General features: G+C 47.4%; 1 protein-coding gene across 1 annotated transcript in view; it reads right to left on the bottom strand.

Annotated features, from left to right (window-relative positions):
* Nucleotides 1-17531, bottom strand: part of LOC119377023 (transcription factor RFX3-like) — a 258351-nt gene that overhangs the window by 161466 nt on the left and 79354 nt on the right.

The following is a 17531-nucleotide window of genomic DNA, read 5'->3' as shown; positions in this document are numbered from 1 at the left end:
CTTGCTTACTAGATGGCGTCACTATATCAACATCACACTCGAGAGTGCGTTCGCGGCGCGATTGCGCCGGTTTCTGCGTCGTGTTAAAGCCGTTAAAGCCCCTGAAACTTCATTTTCGTCGTGTATCTCGTAGCTGTCATAATAGGGAGTTTTAGCTTGTAACGTATACTTCTTTACGTTACCGTGTTACCGGATACCGGATGGAATCTGCGCATGCGCGAACGTTTACGGAACGTAAAGGTTTACGGAACGTAAACTACTCGCCGGATAGGCTTTACGTTTACGGCCCTATCTCGCAAATCCACCGTCGTTCGTGGCTACTCGCGATATCCGCTTCGCGGAGACTCCAGCCGCCGAGTCAAAATAAGCTGAAGTGCGAGCGCCACTTACGATCACCTTATTTCAGCCGCATTACCGAGGCTAGAGCGACGTAGAATACCGAATCCGCAAACGTGAAAAAACTAAAGACGCTGACAGGCTGGATAGGTGGCGCCATCTAGCGGGACCAAGGTGTACCAGGCGAGCACAAAACTGTTATTGCAGAAACATCGGGCATTCTACTACCAATGTAAATGCCTTGAAGCGGCATTATTACGAATGAGTTGCCTTTTTAATCATTTTTCCCCTCAAGAACACTAAGCGAAAACAAACGTGTTCATGATTGTGATTGCGAGAAGCGTCACAAGATGTCGACACCATCGCCCGGTAACCTGGTATTGCTACACCCCTTCGCTTATACCGGGATACTGCACACGCTAAAAACCTCTCTTATTATTTTTCCGCAGCGTAATTCAATATTATCTAACCTAAATGTAGTTTAAATGCAGTTTAAATACAGTTGTCATCACCATTTAGTGGTTTGCGCAAACGTAAAGGTTTACGTACGTACGCAAAGGTTTACGTTTGGGCAGCTAAAAAACTTTACTAAAACTCGAGTTCCGGTAAAACGGTAAACGTAATCCGGTAACGGTAACTTAAAGAAGTATACGTTACAAGCTAAAACTCCCTAGTGTCCCATGTTTGCGTTTTCTATTGCCACGTACCACTCGGCTTCAAGTGACGGCCCTTTTTTCAAACTGAACCTCAATGCAAACCAGGACGGACGCCAAAGAAGAGATGAGACAAGCACTGAAAAGTTACGTAACTAGGCGCATGCGAAGTTCTTTTTAGTCTTTTTAACGGCGATAAAATTTCGTGTGCCGTGTATCTTTAGTTTTGATTGAAGCGTTCGGGTGGCGTCTCACTCAGATTCACCGCTGCATGCTGCAGTCGACATTGTTCTGCTTTATGGCGCTCTGCGCTGAAGTACGGCAGCAATGAGCTGAAAAAGAACGTGGATACAGGCGTCTCGTCATTGCAAGTCGAAGCACCGCGCGACCGCGGCCTACGCACTTTGCTTCGAGCTGCGAATCTGTCGAGTGACCCTTGTGCCAGCAAACGGAGAAACTTTATTCGTAATGCATTACTGGTAGGGTGCCTGCCTCGTAAAACCATGCGCAAACAGGTGGAAATCTTAAAGGACCCCTGACACCGAATTTGGAAACTCGAGGTGCTTGTGTTGTTTGATAGTCCTGCATGCGGGGGCACTTCTGACCGATTAGAGTGACGAGCGTTTCCTTTAAGATATTTTAATTTGGTTTTAAAGTAAGCCTGATGCTCATCTGAATTTTGAACTCCTATCAACATAACCACTAGTAGACGTAGACGTAGGCCCCTTGTGACGTTGCAGAGGTAAAGCAAGTGTTGTCGACGTCACAGACAGAAATATGCGCGGTGCATGCACTGTGGTATATTGCGAAGCATGTTTGCTCTCCCCCTTCTCCTTCTTCGGTACGTGTCGGCAGGCAGCGTGAGCTCTCCGTGTGTGTGTTCTCCAACTGGCAGTTCAACAAGCGCGTGGCTGACGTCACCCAATACTGAGCGCATGTCATCACGCGTGCCCCGAGGCGCGACCGCCGCGGCGCGGCGCTAGTTTCTTATCCTCTTTCGGCGCGTGTTTTGAACCTACACTAAAAATGACCATAATTAACGCTGCCAGGATTAATTAGACATCACGTTGGAGCATTTACGGTGTCATTCCGTGGTTACAAGACATAGACCTACTTATTACAACAAAATGTCACAAACAAGAAATCGGCTGTCAGGGGCCCTTTAACTGTTATCAGTCGGGCCAGCTGCACAGACAACGCTACGCTAACCACGGCTTCACGCATCAAAACACAGCTGATGTTCCCTGAACAGCGCGTAGCTGGCTTAGGTTAGTAGATTAAAACTGATTACTACCGTCAAATATAGCGAGCGTCTCAGGGTCTGGCAACGTTCGTTTTTGTTCCATCATGGCGGAACATGCGGTTACGGGTTTCAATGCATGGGCCCTATGGGGAGCTTTTCCTCTAGAGTCAGTATATTAACTCTATGGTCTCGGCGGTGAAGCAGACGCCGGAAACGCCGCTTGGCGAATCGGATGCCTAGATTTTGTCACGTGCCCCAAGCAGCCAATAGAATCGCGCGCTTGTACTTCTCGATGACGCGTTTTTGCTAGAAAACCAATGAGCAAGGCGAGCCAGCGGTGGCGGGAAATTGAAGATGAAAAACGGCTCTTCCAAACGAGATCAAGATGGCCACGATAGCCCGTGTGTACCGGCAACGGTTCGGCGCGGAAAGAGCGCGATTTTAGCGTCAATTTGCGCTCAGACAAACCTCATATTGGTGTTACAGATTGATTTTACGGCGGAAATAATGAAAATAGAAGCTACAAACTTAGCAGACTTGTGCAAAAATAGATATATACCCTTTTCATAAATACGCCACCTGACGGTGAGCTTTTCGTCAGTTTCGCTTCGCAAAGGAGCATGGGATAGCCCGCGCCATCGTGAGGGCATGGAAAGCGAGCCGTCAAATGTGTGAGCTGCTGTGAAGTTTGTGTTGGCGGCTAATTCTCCGTGTCACCCGCTGAAATCTCACCGTTTGCGTGCTTGAACGAGCTCTTAGTACTCTCCGTTGGTATTTCTGAGGTGCTTCCGATGCACAATGAGCAACATTTTGTGCCCTTCAACGGGCTGGACGAGCAGTTTGGCTCGACTGCCGCGGTTGCGGGACCGTGACCACAGCCAACTCGCGTGCGCGCCCGGACCGGGAAGAAAAGGCTCGCCGAAGCTACAAACTTCTCGCCGAAAGCTACAAACTACAAACTTCTCGCCGAAGGAAAGGAAAGACGTTACTGTCGCGGAACTATGCGACCGCCGCAACCGGGGTGAAAATCCTGTCTGCCGCAAGCCCACCACACGCAACTATTTTCCGGACGCCACGCGTTGGGTATATTGTATGCAGTGGCGTAGCCAGGGGGGGGGGGCACACCGGGTCCGTGCGCCCCCCCCCCCCCCGAAAGTTTTTTTGCCATGGCACACAGAGCACAATATGACACTCGACCACATCTGCCTGCCCAGCCCTCACTTCAGATCAAGGTGGTGCCCCCACCCCCGGAAAAAATTTCTGCCTACGCCCCTGTTTGTATGTACTAAATGAACGGTACGCAACTTCATTTTTATTTTTCTGGCTGGCCTGACGAACCCTCGCAGTACTTCTGCACAAACAATCTATCGCAATGCACCGCATGCAGACACTCGGGAGAAGACTATTCATTCGTAAAAGCAAGGCCACATGGCGCTGTGAAATAAGCACGTCCGTTTCTGTACCGCGTTTACAAAACGGCGCCCTTCCGTCCGTTCGTTTGACATCACGTACGGAGAGAGAGCACATGCGTTTGTTCTTCAACTGTTATCGCGTACCTTATCGCTGTTCTCGTCGCGATATCCTCGATAGTGGCACATGGGAACGCAGCACGTCTGCACCATTGCAGCACGCCGTCTCTACGAAAAACGTTTGACAGTTCACGATTCGGCGGTGCTGAAATGTCACGCACTGGCACGTTGCCGAAGCCTGCGTCGTCTGCTGCGGTGCCCTCACAATGGCGGCAGCCTGTAGTTTACGTGCGCGGCGCTAGGGCGCCCTTTTTCGAAAAGGGTCTATAGATTCCGAAAATGTCAGCTTCAAAAAGTCGATTTTTTCGCGATTTTCGGCCTTCTAAGACCCGTGTCCCCCCTTAATTGAGGTACAGACACTAGGCCAACGCTAAGAAAAAAAAAAGAGTAAAGTTTTTTTTGTTTTTTTTTGTCGAGCCTGGTGGCACACTTGTCACCGCCCCGTTATAAAGGGGACGCTCATAGCATCCATCCATCCGTCCAGAGCTCTAGTTTAATGAATTGCTCACTAGATGGCATTTCATGTATTCCTTAGAGCTGCTGTTTAAAGATGACAGATGGCGCTTGTATAATGCAAATGGCGCATGTTATTGGATGCCTGCGATCGTAAAAGGCACTCGCTCATGGTGCACTTTCTCTTTCGCTCGGAGTCGCTGGATGGAGGCAGACAAGGCGCTCGCTCTTGGCGCACTTTCTCTTTCGCTCGGAGTCGCCAGATGGAGGCGGACAAGGCGCTCGCACTTGGCACGCTTTCTCTTTCGCTCGGGAGCGGACGCTTTCCCTGCATTTCACCGATCACAAAGCGGTGATAATGAAAAGACCACGTAAACCAACAGTACAATAAATGTTTGATGTTTATATATACACGGTGTTTCACACTCTTTTATGATGCACTGAGCGAATTTCACGGAAAAGTTTCACGGTTTACCGATGATTCCCTCCGGAGCTTCGCCCCACCATCGTCATTCACCCCGTGGATATGCTGCGATTTTTTTCTTTTTGCCAAGGTGCAGAAAGATTCTGGCCCTCTTGCATGGCCGTCCGATAGCGCGCGGTGGCAACGCCAAGGAGCATTTCGAAACTATTGCACGGTCCGGGATACGCAGCAACTGATATAGCAAGAGAACGGACAGTATTGGCTTTCCGCGTCACATGTGTACACGTCTGCACCGCGATCTGCCACTAAGCAAAAACTGACAGTTTCGCTAAAACACAGTACGGCCGTGTGGGACCAATCGTCCCTGCCTAGTTGCGTGCAGTGGGTCACCTACTCAGCTCAGGCCATCACTGCAGGGCTGCTTGCTGTACCCTACGCGCGCGTTTGCCGTGTGTGTGTTCTTCGTACCCACTCCGCTCCAGACTGTGCACAGATGCGGTGATTAGCCAGTTGGGTTATAGCAGCGTCGACAAGGTTACTTACTGCAAGCAATGTACACTCCGCGATGCTCTAGCAGTCCTGGTAGCTGACGGAGTGCATTTGGGTGGCCGCCTAATACAAGCGTGCAGTATGGTTACAACAGCGCCACCTTGATGAGACAATGTCAATGCAGCACGGTTTCTCGGCACCTGCGACACTCAACTAAGCAACAGCCAGCTGCTTTTGTTTCTACAAAGCGGAGCGCACATGAATGCGGTCCCGCCCAACGAGGCGACAGCGAGCAACGGGCCAGCGCGCTCAGCTGTTGTCGCCTGTCAAAAGCGTGTAGTAGGCTTAAAGTTGCGCTACGCCACACACGTACTTGAGCAGATAGCTGAAGGCGATAGGGTTGTCAATAATAAGTCATACTGGCGCGTTCGTCGGCAGCCACAATATGCCTTCGTTCTTTCCCGATGCTTATCTGCAAAGGCGTTGCCGCAATCGAGCTCTGCGATTCTACAAAAGATGGAAGGCCTTTGCCGGCACATTTTGGCGTAGGCAAGTTCAGCGGCGCTGTAAACTTTTATGGCACAAAAAGTTATTGTGGTTGGCAGGGTATGCACTAACCGGTAGGCATAGGACGAGCCACTACGGTTTAAGGGGGGAGGTGGCATTGAAAAAAAACTTTTTTGTTTGTTGACCTAGAGCAATGAAATAGGCATGCATACTAATAAGTGTCTCGAATAGGGAAATATGCAGTTTCGTCATGATACCTTGAGTAGTTCTCAAGTTACATCATGCTACATGGTCCAATTATATGGTCTGCTCGTGGAAAGCCTAGCGCTGTAACAAAACATGCCAGGAAGCTGCAAATGGTGTGATCTTTACTCAAAAGAAGACTACAAGGTATGACAATCTCAGAATTGTTTAGTAAATTTTCTTTTTTTTTTAGAGATCATCATGGCTGCCGACACATATTGTCGATGATGGAGAAATCATCATCTACAAAAAAAACTGGGCCATAAACAAGAAATTGAAGAATGTCGTACCCACAAGCAGTGTTCAGGGATTCAGGAAAAAAAACAGAAGCAAAATCGGTCCAGTCATTCCCGTGCTACTCTTTCCACGAGCAATGCACAATGTCCAAAACACACTTGTGAGAAAAAGCCTATCAAAGTTTGCGAAGTTGTTTGCATTTGTTAGAACGCACCAGCACTGTAGTCCTTGGTGTCCTTGTGTAGAGGCAACCTTTTGCGTCTCTGCCCTTTCACTTCATGCATGTGCGATGACTTCCTTGCTCGCTGAGCGTCTTTTTCAGCAGCCCTGTGGAGGGTAAGGGCCCCAGGTTGCACACCCATTGCAGCACAAATCTTGGTGTAAGCTTGAAAGTTGCCTGCATTGTACCTTGCAACTGCCTCATGGACTGCTACTTCCACAGTGAAGAGGGAGGCATGCTGCTGCTTAGAAATTAGTGACCAAATCACCAAGTGAAGGCTTTCAGCGGCATTTTGTCTTGTTGCCACTGCAACGAGCCAGCAGTTGAGGGTCAGACAGGCGTTGATACACTGGCCGCAACGCTTCAACAACTTTGTTGGGCAGGTTATACGTGTGTGGAGGTTGTGGCTTCCCTCTGCTGCACGGTGCCTGCACCAGCTGCGGGCACCGGAAGGACAGAGCTCGTGATGAGGTTCTGCACCTGTCGATGAAACATTATGAAAGGTGGCCATCACTGCTTTCTTCATGTCTTCGACGTCCGTGTTGCTTCGCAGTGCTAGGCCATAATAGCTGGTGAGCCTTTTGATCAAGTCCTGCGTCAGGCCAATGTTGTCACGGACAGCCATGCCATAACAACTAGTCAGTCTTTTAATCAGGTCTTGAGTCAGGCTGCCCATGCTCCTAGTCGTTGATCCTTCTTGCTTCTTGACACGTGTTGGGGAGCTGTACCCAACCTCTCTTTTGACATGATTTATATAGTCTTCTTTAGCGAGTGGAATAAATCTGTACGTTCTTTCTTCAGAAAGAGTGAGGAAAGTATCACTGTCTCCATCACAAACAATGGATGCGTACCGGAGGTCATTCTTTCCAGTGACCTTCTAAATAAAATTAAGGTGGGGGATGTGGCATTCAGTACCAACTTTCTTATTCCTTCGTAGGTTTCGATGAAAATTGGCATAGTTATTGCAAACATTTCTGGGATCAAATATCTGAGCAGTTTATTCAATAACGCGAGTTGGTCGGATATAAATTAAACTCCCTGCTTCACACACGCCACGCTCATTTGCAAACCTCGCCTGTGATGTGTTTCATCATCCACTCGGTCGCGGAAACGGTAATTTGCGAGGCATTCGTTATTTTAGAAGATTCATCAGAGCTAGCGGCGATACCGAGCACGAATCCAAGCGTGCTAAATTGCATCACCAGCGCTTTCTTTCAAGCCGATGTACTCGGCCGCTGGGTCCGCGAAGTCGGCGCACGATATGCTGGCTGGCGGCATTCGGTGAGAATGCACAATGCTCCTAGCTGCGGCGACGAAACATCGACGCGCATAACGTGCTTGGTCTCGCATTTTGCGGCACCGACGCGCGAAATTGCTAGCCGCTGTTCCGAGCGGTCAATGCGCGACGAGCTTGGCCGGGAGGTCCGCTGCCGATTCGTAAAATGCCCATCCGCACTTTCGAGGAGCCAGCGGACGATGCGATTTGTTGCTTGTGACGGAGCACAGTGCGGCTTGTCTGTTAGCGCGATGCCCTTGCCCGCAAAGTTCGGATTCGTCTCGTAAACCAGTGCCGTGAGCGGAGTTAGGCCTAGCCGCGACTCCGAGCAGTAAGCTCGGTCGCGGTGTGCGTGGCCGTGGTGCTCGATGTTTCAAAGCAAGTCATGTTCGATCGCGAGTACAAAGAGTAGTCCCGCGAAGTTTTTCATCACGGAGTACGAAGTGCTGACAAGCTGAGATTCTACCCGAGACGCGCATCTGTGACAGGGAGTGAAACTTCCTATTGGCCGCGAGATCGAGTGGAGTCGTCACCTCGCGGCTTCCGACTGAACCGCGCCTAGTGTGGATTGCTCCACGCGTCGTCTGCTAGCCATGCTGTGTTTGCATGTGCGCGTACATCATGAAGGTCCTCAAAAGGTGGTTTGTTCCGTTGCGTTAGTGCAACTTTAACCGCTCGTACGTATGCCTAACACGATGTAAAGAAGCATTTGGCTGTGATCGGCTGTATATTGTAATGTAATAAAATCAGTGAGTGCACTTGTAGAGAGTGCTGTGTGTGGTCGTCGTACCCTCCGTTCATGAGAGTTATATCAGTGTAGGTGCCGCTCTGTGGCTCAAGCGCATTGCAAAGTGCACTTGCCGTTGTCCTAAAGATGAGAAGTATTAAATCTCATGTGAATATAGCATTTTAGCGGCTCGGTGGTAAAAAAAAAGGCTCTCATGCACTTGCGTGTTGTGGTTTGGTGTATAACTTCGGGGCTGTCGTTTATAGTTACGCAATGCGCTTTAGTTGTGTATGGTCCTGGTCACACTACACACACATATATATATATATATATTTCTGTCAAGTCATGTCTGACACTTCGGTACTTAAATTGTCGCTAAAAAGAACAGAATATGGAATGTAGGGAAATCTCTAACTGAGTTGCTTGCGCAATTTTAACTTGTGGCGAAATTTATATAAAACACCCTAACACCCGTCTACTTAGATAAGGTACGCGTTAAGAGCCCCGATGGTCAAAATTAATCCCAACGCGTCTTACTTTATGTCATAGTAATTCACGCGAAGCCACATCTTTTTTTCTTTACATTATCTTGAGTGTTTGTGTATGTTGTAAGATCGGCGGAAGGCAGCGGACATTATTCTGTGAAAAACGTACTTTGGTCCCGTGAAATAACTGGCCTTTGTTCCATTACTGCCGTGCAAATAATTAATCGAAGAAAGTTCCGTGCTGTACAGTTACCTTTTTGTACTGTTACTGGAATAAAACAAGCGTGTGCGTGTTAAACGCTCTGTAGCGCTAAAGCGCTGTCAGCCACGTAGCTTTCCTCAGTAAACCTATCAACTGTCCTACATTGGAGAACTGAATAAGAAATGCGGATGAATATTTGAGCACAGTGCACAAAGTGCTATTTGAACTCATCGTGCAGGAATACGGGCTTTCTTTTTGTTGGGGGTATCCAGATGACAAGAAGTAAATACTTAATTCAGTCGCACTACAGCAGTGCGTAGTAGGTGCAACACGAGCTAAACATGTACAAGTAAAACAACAAGAAAACGTCATCCATTGCGAAAACGACTGTTGCCGAAGGCAAGCAACCCCGTTCGTTGGCAGAATGCGCTTCTCTCACAAGTAATAGTAACGTTCGGCGCGCTTCGTGCATTATTCGGGAATGAAGGGCGCACATATTACCAGAAAGCTGCAGTCAACGCATTTTATTTGCCGGAAATCGGTCAAATCGCTCACAACGAAGCGCTGTTGTGTGCGTTTGTATATGCCCGACGACCGCCTATCCACACTAGCGTGGCGACGGTGCTGCCACCTGTAGCCCGATCTCGCGGCAATTACCATCCATGGAATGCAATATTTGCTCGCAGCGCCGGACGAACGCCTGGTGTTTGGGGGCGGTACTAAAACATGGCGGCGCATTGCAGACACGCACTGGGGGACGCCATCTTGATGAGGACTGAGGATCCGAGTGGCAGGGGGGGGGGATTTAGCGCCAAATCAATTGGGATGCACCAGCAAGCCGAATTTAGTGAGTGGAAGGTATTCTGATGGTGAGCGCGCGACCTTCTTCCTGTTGCGCAACCCGCCACATGATCAATACGGCAATCATTGCTTTCTGGTTGATGAAGATTTGCCATCCACCTATTTTTGCACACCTTATTCTAATTAGCACTTTGTTTTTGTTTACGTGTACACATAAATTAGACAGAATGAAGAGCAGAGTTTGTTTCAATGTTTTATTGCCTAAACGTAGCATTCATATAGTAAAACCACAACTTGAATTTTTACGTTTTTAGTCGCATACAAAATGCACCGCACATGCCCGCATGCTAATAAGTAGGTATCAAGCCAGTGCATATACAGTCCATACGAAGACAAAAGACAAACAGTAATACTATACACAAGTTCACAGATCGTACCTGTCGTCCGCCCGGATCCGAAAGAATTTCGACACCACTCAGCACAGCACGATTGTTATGACGGCGCAAATCCATTCATGCGTCTGTTTCGCTGAAGCTTGCAAGGTTTCGCTGAAACAAGCTTTACGGTGGTAAAGCGGCCTTTGGGAGACCGTAGCATACATAGGCGCGTGACAAGAAACGCCCCCTTTTCGCCGTGAGAGATAGGACGGCGCAGTTCCCCTTTTTCCACTCCGGGTGGCACTCCTATTTTCGCAATCTCGAACTGCAACCTTTAGGTTCACTTGCGTATTAAAAATTCTGGAGTTAATAAGTAACCTGGAAATAAATATAAAATGGAACAACAACGTTCATTTATGCTCATGGTGTAGTGCAGCCCCCAAACGTTAGGATCGCTGCGATCACGGGACAGAAAAACCGCGAAGTTTCATCCCCCTGTCTGCGATGTTAGCGACGAGCGCGGCACGCTATCGTCTATCGTACACTGATGACTGCGCTTCCGCTTGCAGCTGTCAAACTACAGAGTAATCATATTCTAAATCATCATCGACCCGTGCACACAGAACGAGTGAACGCGTCACTAAGTAGCGCGATTTTCGACAGTCGTAACATAGCGACGCGTAAGCAGCAGACGGCTGTCCTCTCGGAGCGAGCATCGGACCAATGACGAGGCGTGCTGGAGCAACATGACGGACGCGGCCAATCGGAGGCCTCGAAACGACCTTCAGAGATTTGCTTTTTGTGCGCTTGTTTTCGAAGGGAGGAGCCAGCTGAGGCGGAGAATTTGAAAACGAAGAAATGCTCTTTGCCACGAGCTCAAAATGGCGGCGCCCGGTTGTACCGTTGCTACAGTGCCTAGAATACTTGAAGTGTGATCACCGCCAAGCGGCGCGTATGGGAACCCCTGAGGCAGCTTAGCGATGCATCCGCTAGGTGCGCGCTCTCCCGCATACACGTCAAGCCGCCACGAGAAGCGCATGCTTGCATACTGGACTGTGCGTTGTGCGGGCTTTTCGTGTTGTTTTTTTCGTTTAAATGATGCCTTGAGGAGCGGTGATGAGCCGACGACAGAGTCGCTGTTTTGTACCCGGTTGCAAGAGCGGGTACAAATCATGCAAAGAAAAGTTGTCGTTGTTCGGTGTGCCCAAAGAAGCGCAGGTATTTCAACAGTGGCAGCGCAACATTCCGAGAGCAGACAAGCCGCTTGAGTGCAACGCAGCCGTCTGCGAGCTTCACTTCGACAAGCAGTTTGTATCACGACACTTTGAACATATTATTGAGGGCAAAACTGTACGCCTTGAGAAACGAGACCGGTCCTTCTACCTGGCGCCGTACCCACCATCTTTCCCAATGTGCCTGCCTACTTATCAAAGCCCGTTCCCAGGAAAGAAAACTAGAGCTGTGCGAATAGCAAAATTTTGGGTGCGAAGCGAATTCAAATATTTCTAGAATATTTTCGAATACTTCGAAGCGAAATTGCAGGAAAAAAAGTTAGAGAGGATTCCTAAGCATATTCTTATGAGATAGCAACGTGAAAGTGTTTTTTTCGCTAGGTTGATGAAGAATCTGGCGGGGTGGTGTTTCATAGTTGTCTTATCAAGAAACAGGCAATGTAGAGGCCGAATTGTATTTACGTACATGATTTCATGCAACCAAAGTGTTGCCGACAACACTTTACACGTGATAGGCAAAGATGCCATTTCCTCAGCCTCTCCTCCTCTTTCAACTTCTGTGGAGGCCCAACTGATGTGGTGGACAAGGGTGTCCTTCAGGTTCGGAGTTTCAAATCTGCCTCGTAGACGACGTCGATATGTAAGAACATCTGAAATTTTGGATGCTAAAAAGCTTCGGCGACCGATTTTTCGGAGTTCCTGCCAAAATTTCAGGTTCAAAACAGCATTAATTGAGCCCCCACCTCTGGCACATCTTTCATCTCCATGTTGGAACCAGCGTTTTCTTGAGTTAATACATTTGCGACCGTAGCGGAGCTTGAAAAGCTTTGCCGCAATACCGGAGTGTGATGAGGTGAAGCATATTGAAAATCTAGGGACCACTTCCAATCGACGTTGACTGTCTCTTGGCTAAGTTCGACTGTAACGGAGATTGAAAGGCAGCTTTGCCGCAATACGAGTGTAATGAGGTGAAGCATATTGAAATCTAGGGACCTCTTTCAATCGGACGTTGACTGTCTCTTGGCCAACTTCCACCGTAACGGAGCTTGAAAGGCAGCTTTGCCGCCAATACGAGAATGTAATGAGGTGAAGCATATTAAAAATCTGAAGGGGTCACTTTTAATCGGATGTTGACTGTATTTGTTTTTGGGAAGTTCAAATAGTTCGAATAGTAAAATTCCAGTGCGAATCGAATAGAATAGCAAAACTATTAGTAAAATATTCGAAATTTCGAATATTCGCACACCCCTAAAGAAAACCCAAGGAGAGGTGTGCCCACCGCTTGATTTGCCAGAAAAAGCGGCAACGGCTGAGCGAGGTGCTGCAGCCACTGCCAGGTGAGGAGCCGGATGAGTCCGCGACAGCCCTTCTGAGCCTCGAGTTCCTTTCAACCACATGGACGTTGCCCTGCCGTCAGACAGCTGGGGAAAACACATCTTCAGTGGTGTGCCGTGAAGGTCGCGTGCAGTGTGTGTTCACCGGGGACAGACATGAGTGGCATGTGCGTTGAGAAGCTGTTTGTTTACTGTAACCGGCGATAATGTGGCGCATGAAGTGTTTGTGCGCGGAGTGAAACTTGACCTGGACGAGCTGGCGACCCAGCTTCCATTCTCAAGGCTGTCAATGGTATGCATGTATGTTCAGGGCAGGATTTCTTGAAGAGTTCCCGTTCGCATGCTCGAACTTAACTTGACAGTATGGAAGGGAGCCTATACAACAAGAAGTGTACAGGAACCTCACTTGAGCAGTGTGTAGCCTGCAAATATATCGGAGGATCCTCATCAACAAAAGTGCCGGAGAAAAAAGACAAGACCAACAAAACAAATGTTTCTAGAAAGATGAAAACAAAAATGCAAGCTGTGCGGCGCTTGAAGGACAAAGTGAAAGCATTAGATGAGATAATTTCACAAATGAAAGTGGAAAATGAGAAGATGAGGAAGAGGTACTCTTGAAGAAGATTGACAGCCTTCCCCATAAACAAAAAGCTGCCATTCTTCAATGTTTTGCCGCTGCAAGCTGAAAATCACCTAAAGGCATGCGCTACAGTTCTGAGTGGGTTCTGGAATGTGTTATAATGCGTATTAAGAGCCCAAGACTGTACGAGAGCATGTACGCCGAGAAAAGATTCTCATGCTTCCCAGCCGCACTTGCCTCAAGAATTTCATGAAGAAGTATGAGAGCAGCTTCAGTTTCAACTCCTCTGTTCTCTCTGGAATTGCAAAGAAAACTGAAAAAATGGATGAGTTTCAGCGCCACGGCGGTCTGATAATAGACGAAATGAAACTTGCCAAAAACTTTGGAGTGGCACCAGGTACTGGAAAAATTGATGCTTTGTGGACCTCGACGCATTTACTCCTGAACATGACAAGAGTGTGGCGTGTGACCACGGCATGGTTGTAATGTTTCAACCTTTGTCCGGGTCCTGGCATCAAATATTAGGTGTTTTGCATCCAGGGGATATGTAAAGGCCCATTACTCTCCAAGATTATTCTGGAAGCGGTTGTTTTAGCAGAAAAGGCAGGGCTTAGAGTTGATTATGTCACTTGCGACGGGGCATCCTGGAACCGTGCAATGTGGCATCAGTTTGGTGTACACGGTACGGCTGCATCTATCACGCCATCAGTGCAGCCTACTGAAGATAGTAGACGCCTCTTTTTTCTTCAGATTTTCCCCATCTCGTTAAATGTGTGAGAAATGGCTTCATAAAAGGGGGCTACAAAACGCCAGAGGGTCACGTTGATGTGCGACCAATCAAAGCTGCCCACCAATTAGACAAGTGTGCAACAACACTTAAGGCAATGCCCAAAATCACTTAAGGCAATGCCCAAAAAACACACATGCACCTAAATCCGAATAATTTCAAAAAATGAAGGTCAATTATGCCTTTCACCCTCTTCAGCGCCGAAGTGCCGCGCAGTTTTTTTGTACCGAGAGCAAATTTCCAAGTCCTGCTCATACGTTAAGGGAAAAGAACAGTTCATCGCCTTTATGCAGAAATTGATTTCTGTAATGACCTCAAGGGTGCCTACAGCAGCACTAAGAAAAAACTCTGAAGGAGTAGAAGTGCTGCGAATTCCCTGGACTACATTAATAGGTGGGAAGCCAACACAGGGCCCACAAAGGCAGGCTTTCTGTCACACAGCACTGCTGAAGGCCTTAGAGTCACGATGAAAGGGACCCTGCAGCTTTTTGAATATGCGACTGAATGTGTTGGATACAAATATTTGCTAACGTCACGTCTGAGCCAAGACCCCATCGAAAAGTTGTTTGGAATTATTCGGCAGTTCTCCGGCTGCAATGATCATCCTACCTCGTCCCAGTTCTTAACAGCAGTTAACTGCTTAAGTTTTTATAACCTGCGCAAAGCACTGGACACAGGAAACTGTGCAGGAGGTGCCCTCACGTCCCTAGTAGGAGTGGACGAAGCCACCAACCATGTGGACACCCTAATTGATGAGGGAAAGCTTGATGAGGCTTCGAGTGTCCTCGAGAAGTCTGAACTTTCTGACCATGTCTACCCACAGCAGACAAGTGACGCCAGGTTAACCTATTACCTGGCCAAATATGTGGCCCGTAAAAGGGTGATGGTAACAAAGTGTCGGGAATGTTATTAACATCCGCTAAAGACGCAGATGAAGGTCTTTCATCGTTTACCGCTTTCTGCGACTAAGGAGGCCTTCTGTACCCTTCAGTTCAGCTGTTTGCATTTATTGAAGCGTCAGAAGATGTTTTCACGATATGGTTCAGCTGGAACAAGCTTCAGCGAGACAGCATGACTGAAGTTCTCCAAATCATGAAGAACGTGCCCCATGTTGGATGTCAGGCACATCAAGACGAACTGACAAACAATGTAATCAAGTTTTTTCTTCTGACCAGGCTTCATTTTTTTACGAAGTCCCTTAACAGAGAACGAGCTTCAGCAAGCGAAAGAAGAAAGCACCTGAAACTTAGACGAACAACTTGAATGGCGGAGACTCATGTTGGACCTTCTGTGTATTCACTCTTGTCTTTTTTTAACAGTGTGCAATATGTTTGTTCCAGAAAAAACACAGTTCAGGCTGCAATTTCGCAATTCATTCGATGTTTCATGGTCTATCATTTGTGGAGTAAAAATATTTTTAATAGCAGAGGCTTGCATTTCGATCATAAAAGAAAAACAACCGAATAAACACCTCAAACATGCAAACAAACATAGAGCTGTCACCAGATCACATTTTAATAGTCAGGACCGTAACTAAAGGGGGGGGGGGGTGAGGGGGTTCTGACCTCCCCCTGAAGTTTTTTCATGCTTTAACTTTTCGAGCGATATTAATATTTACACGCCTTCACAGCGACCACCAGTTCCCAAAGTTAGCCGTTCTACACAAAAAACCCCCCGAAAAAAATTCCTGGGTGTGGCCCTGTTAATAACTCATTCTCGAGCGCCGCGTGCTCGGCAAGCGGCGTCGCCCTCGATTTCGGCACCGCAACCCAACTTCGGATAAACCAGAAATTTCATGGCGCCTGCGATTAGAATTTGAGCTGAAGTTGTTGCCGTGTATCCGCATGTTATAGAAACCGCGGTTATTAAAAAAAAAAAAGACACGAAATCCAAAAGGCATCTGTTGCAAGGGGTCTGTTGCAACAGCAGTCACGGCAAAAAACAAACAAAAACACCGCTTTACGAAATTCTTAATTCACACTGGCACGACAAGCATAGCTGACAAATAGAGAAGCCGTACACATGTGCAAGTCGCAGAAAGAACGCAGCGTAATTTAAACGCACGTCGCTAAACACGGCCGAGTAAATGGGCGGCGAGCAGACGACTACGTGGCGGGCGGACGTGTAAGCGGGTGTCAGCGCCCCCTAGGCATCTCTTTTCGGCGCATCGCGGAGCGGCCTCAGAGCCGGCGGCGCGGTCTGCACACTTCCCTATTCCAGACACTGTACCGTTGTGGAGCTAGAATTTTTTGAAAAGCACTGTTTTTTTGCGATCTCCACAATTATCGCCACCTTAGCACGTGCAACAAATTTTTTAAAGCACTTCTAGGTGGTTTTGAGTGAAGATATTTCGGAATCAGATAGAAAAAGGGCTACAGAAACTGAAAATGTGATATTCAAAAAATCGTTTTTTTTGCCGTTTTGCGCGATACGAAAGCCACGTCCCCCCTTAAGCAGTCAGCGAATGCAATAATCTCTGTGAGACTCGGTGGGGGATTCGACGCAACTACTTTTAACTGTTAGAACGTTTAAAGCAGGTACGTATTAATGAAGTTTGAATGTACATTAGTATTTGAACTAATCACGCACACATAAAAATGATGCAAACACAAGTGCTGGACTGCAACTGATGCTGTATTGTCGATCATAATTAACTGACAGCAGTGAAGTATGATCATTACCACAAAAAACAAATTGCACAAATATGAAGTGTTTTTGATAAAAACTGCAACGACTATGTGGTGACAGTTCAAGGTATTGGCGTGATTTTTTAGAGAATGATATCAAGGGGCGACTGATACATTTTTCTTTCCATTTGCGCTATGGAAGCATGAACGCACAATTGCTCTTTTTACAAGTTTTGGTTGAACCGAAACTTGCGAGAACACGTCATATTCGTGCAATTTGTTTTTTCTGGTCTTGATTATACCTCACTGCTGTCAGTGCACATGTGCGTGTTGTTCTATATAAGGCCGGTCTTTCTACAATAAAGCATCAGTTGCAGTACAGCACTTGTGTTTGCGTCCTTTTTATGTTCGTGTCCTTTCTGCGCTGCTTCATCAAATATCATGGCTCACCAACTAGCCTATCAGTACGTATTATAATTGCAGTGCATTTTGATATCACGTTTTAGATCATTTGTTGTCTAGTGTTATTACCTGTCTGAAACTTTCTTCTTTCCTGTTAGCAAGTTGCTTTAACCTGATTAATGAGAACAGCAAGTCCCCTTGCAGGCTGGAGCTTTGGGACCTGCTTCTGTATACATATTATGTTGCTGTGTAACATTTTCTCGACTGAATGAACAAAATTCTTTTTCTCCTTAATCTGTGCTCGCTTAATGAAATCTATGAGAAGAAACACAAACTGTCTCTCCCCACATAGAGCAGCCAAATTTTT

Source organism: Rhipicephalus sanguineus, unplaced genomic scaffold (assembly GCF_013339695.2).
Source record: "Rhipicephalus sanguineus isolate Rsan-2018 unplaced genomic scaffold, BIME_Rsan_1.4 Seq320, whole genome shotgun sequence".
Lineage (NCBI taxonomy): Eukaryota > Metazoa > Arthropoda > Arachnida > Ixodida > Ixodidae > Rhipicephalus > Rhipicephalus sanguineus.
Note: the sequence above shows the minus strand (reverse complement) of the source record. Positions and strands in the feature narration are given on the sequence as shown.